The sequence below is a fragment of the Equus przewalskii genome, chromosome 20, assembly GCF_037783145.1.
Source record: "Equus przewalskii isolate Varuska chromosome 20, EquPr2, whole genome shotgun sequence".
NCBI lineage: Eukaryota > Metazoa > Chordata > Mammalia > Perissodactyla > Equidae > Equus > Equus przewalskii.
The window spans coordinates 30,256,152-30,262,151 of NC_091850.1; positions in this window are offsets into that span (position 1 = coordinate 30,256,152).

The window sequence follows — 6,000 nt, forward strand, 5'->3', positions numbered from 1 at the left end:
CTGCTCTTAGCACGTCCATCTCCTTCAAGCAGGAGTAGCTGGGAAGGTGAGGTTTTGCCTTGGAAAGTTAACATTTACATGTTTGGTTGCTGAAAGAGTTGAAATACCAAACGTTAAACAATCATTGTGTAAGGCAGGGTCATCAGCCTTTTATTCACAGAAGCCCTGTCTCTCTTCCTTTTTTGCTTTTACACTGTGGCACGCCGTCCAAGCCACCTGCTTATGAGCCTACCTGCCTTTGTCAGCTCGGTGGCTCTCATAGGTGGCTTATATGCTTACTCTCCTTCGTTTCTAATCCCACCTCTAACGTCAGCAAGTCCAATTCTGGTTGAAGGACTGTAGTGGAGGGAGGAACTCTTATAGTTAGTCCCATGTGCCAAGGTCCTTTTCTAGATCCCTTCTCCCCTGAAACTGAAGCCAACTGCTTCAGACCATAGCTGAAGTTCTGCCACCTGCAGGAGGATTGTGGTCAAGTATGGGATTGAAGAGTGTCTTCTCATTGGGTTTTTTTTGCCCAGGCCTTTTAGAAATGCTAGGTGGGTTCAGGATACATCAACCACCACCCTTCCATGGACACCACGCCCAGGTGAAAGAGTTTGAGAGAAGGAAGCAAGGATAAAATGACCATCTAAGCTGCATAAAATTAGTAGCAGGTTTTGGGAGGAGCCGCGTGTTGTATGTCAATAGGGGAATTGCCCCAAATTCAAGGTGACTGTAGTGTGATAGGTAGTACTAGGAGTAATAAGAGCAAGGGGACCAGGTTTCTGGGCCCCAGCTGAACTTCACCAAGTGTTTGAACCTCTCCTGGTCCTAAACTCCTAAGATATTGCCATCCAGGACTTAGCAGGATCCAATATCTTGACGGTATGACAGGACTGACGTGCTGAAACAATTAGAGGATGATGCTTTGCCATAACATGTAAGGACAATATTCCCTGAGAAGGCTCTTCGAACTAGCAGAATGGGCTTAGGATGTTAGAGCTGAAAAAGTTCTCAGAGGCCATGTAGTTCGATCTTGTCTTTTACTGATTTCATTTATGGATCCTGCTAAGTCCTGGATGGCAATATCTTATTGATTGGTAGGGCTCAATTTTCATTTTTGAAATTAAATGATATCCCTTCCTTCTTGCCCCATCTCTCACCAACATCGGTTCTCCCCAGATTAGGAACTTAAGTCTGAAGAACCAAAGCTAAGACTTGTTGGGGTAACAAGAAACCGTCCCTGAAGGAGGAAATAGAGATCAGTATCATGGAGCCAAAAAGTAACCCTCCGCTTTGTTTGGTGTTTCGTCAGGATCTGACTGCACTTCTGGGTCTGGTTAGAGGCAGCGTGATTGAGAGGAATGCAGTGATCTTGGACCCCGTCCAGAGAGTGGAACAAAAACACAGTCAGAAGGTTGGAGGGAGATCGTCTATAGAAAAAAGCCCAAATATTCACAGAAAAGCCACTTTCTGTATTTTCTTGGGGATGTTTCCAAATTGGAAGAAACTGTGACATGGGAGAAATTAATAACATAACTTTAGCGTTGCTTTTCAGAGTTAATAAGACCATAATCATAAAGTAGCCTGCAAACACTGACTGGCCCACGGTTGTTCCCCTTGCCAGGAAGCCAGCCGAGATTTCTCCAAGGGTAGGTTACTACCCTTTCCTTCTCAGTGACCTTGGGCACCTGCTTGGGAGGCAAGGCTAAGATGCTTGGTAATCCTACATTCCAAAGCCCTGCATTGAGCCGGCTTGTAGGGGTGTGGCAGAGAAGCTACGCATCTCACCCTTGACCTTACAGACCTGAGAAGGTCTGGAGACTGGCCCATCACCTCATATGAGGAATGGAAAGTCAGCAGAACTTTGCTGTCCAGTACGGTGGCCACTAGCCATGCATGAGCACTTGAAATGTCGCTAGTCCAAACTGAGATGTGCTGTAAATGCGAAACAGACGCCAGATTTCAAAGACTTAGGTTGAAAAAAAAGAATGAAAAGTATCTCACTAATAATTTTTATATTGGTTCCATATTGAAATGCTAACATTTTAGATATATTAGGTTAAATGTATCAACACTAATTTCATTTATTTCTTTTTACTTTTTTTTTTTTTGAGGAAGATTAGCCCTGAGCTAACTTCTACTGCCAATCCTCCTCTTTTTGCTGAGGAAGGCTGGCCCTGAGCTAACATCCATGCCCATCTTCCTCTACTTTATATGTGGGACGCCTACCACAGCATGGCTTGCCAAGCAATCCCATGTTCGCATCCAGGATCCAAGCCCGTGAACCCTGGACTGCCGAAGCAGAAAGTGCGAACTTAACCGCTGCACCACTGGGCCGGCCCCATCTTTTTACTTTTTAAAATATGGTTAAATAGAAAATTAAACATTGTAACTATGTGGCTTACATTTTGTTCCTATTGGGTACCTCTGCTATAGGGGTTAATATTAGCAACTAACACACATTTCGCATCTACTCTATACCAGGCATTTTTCTAAGTGATATATTCATTAACTACAGTGGCCATATACTTAATTATCCAATCTAGGACACCTTTGATGCTTTTGAAAGTGAAACAGGGCAGGCAAATTCTAGACCAGTCACGATACTAGGACAAAAGACATAAACTGGAATTGTCCTGAGCAAACTGAGATGTCAGGCCACCCTACTGTTAAGTCATTTAATCCTTACATCAACCCTATAAGTACCGTTATTATCACCTTTGGGCTCATGAGGGAACTGGAGCACAGAGAGATTAAGAAACTGGCCTAAAGTCACACAGCTAGGAAGTGGCAATGTTGGGATTCAAACTATGGCAATCTGGCCCTAGAGGCTTCGCTCTTAACTGCTGTGCAAGATTGTCTGCTTAAGAGCTCATATGGATTGAGAATTTAATACATGCCAGGTTTTTCTTAATCTGCACAGGAACTTGGATGGAATATTATCCTGTTTTTACAGATGCAGAAGCTGAACTTCAAATAGATGCAGCAACTTGCCCAAATCACAGAGCCAGAAAGAGTGGAGCCAAAAATCCACGCTTAGGATGCCCAACTCGAGGGGTCCTCTTAACCACTATTCCCCATTGCCTCAGGCCACTCTTGTATTGATCTTATTACTTCTCTCAGTTCTGGCAGAGGCCTGGGTAACAGAGGACTAGAACCAGGTGGCACCAATCTTGCAACAGGCAACCAGCACCAAAAGTTCAATCTTGATAGCTTCTTCTTTGTCAGAAGGAGCATTTTAAGATAATTCAAATCACCGTCCGTTCTGCTACGTTGCTTGTTCCACTGCGCATGTCAGAAATTTCAGAAAATATTCTCCCCACCGAGACCGTGGAGGAGGGGACTATGAGGAGCTCACAAACGTCAAGAAGGCAGTGACCTGACTATAGGAAGGCTAAGAGAAGAGGTTTTCCCAGAGCTCCACAGTCAGAAGCAATAACATGGCTTGGAGATCCATGAGTGTGCCGGTGGCAGCTTTTCGTGGCTTCTCTGCAGTGGGTCACAATCTTGGCAGCCCATGAGAATCACCCGCCTTTAAAAGTTGCCGATTGCCTCAGCCCCATACCCTTTACTGATTAAAGTGGGCTGGTGTGGGGTCCAGGCTTCGGTATTTTATATTCTCTCCCTAGATTATCTTAAAGTGGCACCATACTTTTTTGGCTGTCCCAGCCATGCCTGGAGCACCTGGTTTTTGACTTATTGCAAGCAAAACAAGATTAGGTGAGAAGGGTGGATGATCCTTACAACGGGCCTTACAATAGTCGATGCCGTAGAACGATTTCTTGATAGAGTGATTCTAAACCAAGCCACTATTTTTGTTGGCCTGGTACACTTATTTTCTCTTATGGCATTAAACCTGAGCTCCCAGATTCTTGTCTTCTTCATTGAGATTAACTTCTGCCTAGGAGACGTTTTAATTTGTGGTCCTTCCTTTTCCGAATAATTCCCCCGTAATACATCTATGTCCTACTCTTGCTGATGAGTTATTCCACATCTGTTATGTCTCCTTGCTAATATTTTTCAAAGGTTTTGTAGCCATGTAGTTTCTGTTATTCATTTTCGCTTTTCTATTTTTATTTGCTCTCTTTAAAATCCTTAGTAGACTGCATGAAGCAGATTGCTTGTTGTTTTCAAAACTGGTCTTTCAACGATGTGAGTGAACACATTTTTAAGAGACATTTTCCCCAGCAGACTGTTAGTGCTGAAGATTTATGACTGCACTACTGTGAAGATGTTTAACAAAATTCCACAAGTCCTTTGTTTGTTTTGCCTTAAAACAAATTCCTCAACCATGCAACTATGAGCCGTAAGCAGGTTTCTCACATTAGGGATGGAGGTTCTCCTGAGGTGAAGTTACCTTTCTTCCTTTGCTTTCTCTTTAAAAGACAGTTCTGTAATTTATTGTTCTAGACTTCCTGTTTGAATTTCAGAATAAGATGAAGCCCGTGAAGATGTTTCTGACACTCCCGTGACATGCCAGAAGAGAGGAGAGGGGCAGAATCGGGGGAGCCAGAAAGATCACTGTGGGAATATTCCTTCAACGGAGCCGAAGTGGGACAGAGAAAGTCCACAGAAGCCAGTAGAAGCAGGAAGAGAGGCTGATGACTTCCTCCCATGGGTTCCTAGAACCCTTAGAACACAGATGCCAAGAAGACAAATTGGCTTCACAATAATAGACCAATAAAAGGGAAGAGGGCAGGGTTCTGGTGTTAAGGATATTGAGGTCACTGTGGCCAACCAGAGGGGAGTTTGTCCTTTGGAATTATGTAACAGGGAAGGGAATTTGGGAGGCCATTTGAGAGAACCAGAAAACTTAGTTGGCACTGAGTTTCTGGGAAATTTGACACCAGAAGACCCAGGGCTCAGGGACAAAGAGAGGGAGGTGGAGGTCTGAGTGGGTCTCATATTTGCTTTGTGGGCTTCTGGGAAGTATTTTAAAATGTTTTTATTTAAACTGTGTGCCTTAAGTGGACTCTCCATTTACATCCAACATAACATGCTTATACTGAGAAATACACATTATGAGAAAATTCAGAGTGTTCCCTTTCCTGATGCTCCCTCCCTGACTGCGCTGCCTTCTGCTCCAGGTCCGGGCATTCTCACTTGTATGTTCAGTTCAAAGGGATGGGAAATGACTCAAGGTTAGAGGAGCATCTTGGAGAAATTTGAGAAAAGTGTGTGAGAGGCTGGGTCTGCAGAAGACCAGTGGGAACAGAGAGGCTATATCCAAGCTGGGGTCCGCCCAGCGTGACCTGGAAAGCGGGCCTCTCCAGCCGAAGCCGGTGTCAGCTGTGGGGCTGCAATCATGATTGAACTCTCTTTTATTTTCTCTTTGTTTTTAAACATGGAGTAAAGATGAGAAATGAAAGAATTTTGAAAAACAGAGAAGAAATACTCTGTCAAGTAGTGGGTTTGAACCCTGGCTTCTCCACTAACTAGCTGTGCAATTTGGGGCAGATCAGTTAACTTCACTTGGCCTCAGTTTCTTCATCTGCAAAATGAAATTAATATTAATACCTGCCTCTTGGGTTATTTTTGAGATTAAATAATTAATATGTATGAAGCATGTACAACAGTGCCTGGCACCGAGTAAGAGCTAAATAAATAAAATATATTTATTTAGCTATATCTATTTATATAATTATATATCTATTTAATTCAATAAATAATTTAATTAAATAAATACAAGTATTTATTGAAATAAAATGTGTCTAATTAAAATATATCTAGTTAAATAAATGTATCTCTTTAACATCTATTTAGCTATAATTACTAGAATTATTACTACTACAGAGAAGCATAAGGGATTCATAGCATCTGGGGTAAAATAAAATAGTGGTATATATCAAAATCAATTCAACTGTTATTATGTCATAGGCTATAAGTTTAAACATTTCTAGGGTACTGTTTACTGAGTCTTACCTGAGAGCTATATCAACTAATATATAAAGTACAGCATTGAACACACATAGAAACAAGAAATATGAGGTGTTCGTGACCTTCAAGGAGCTTCCAACC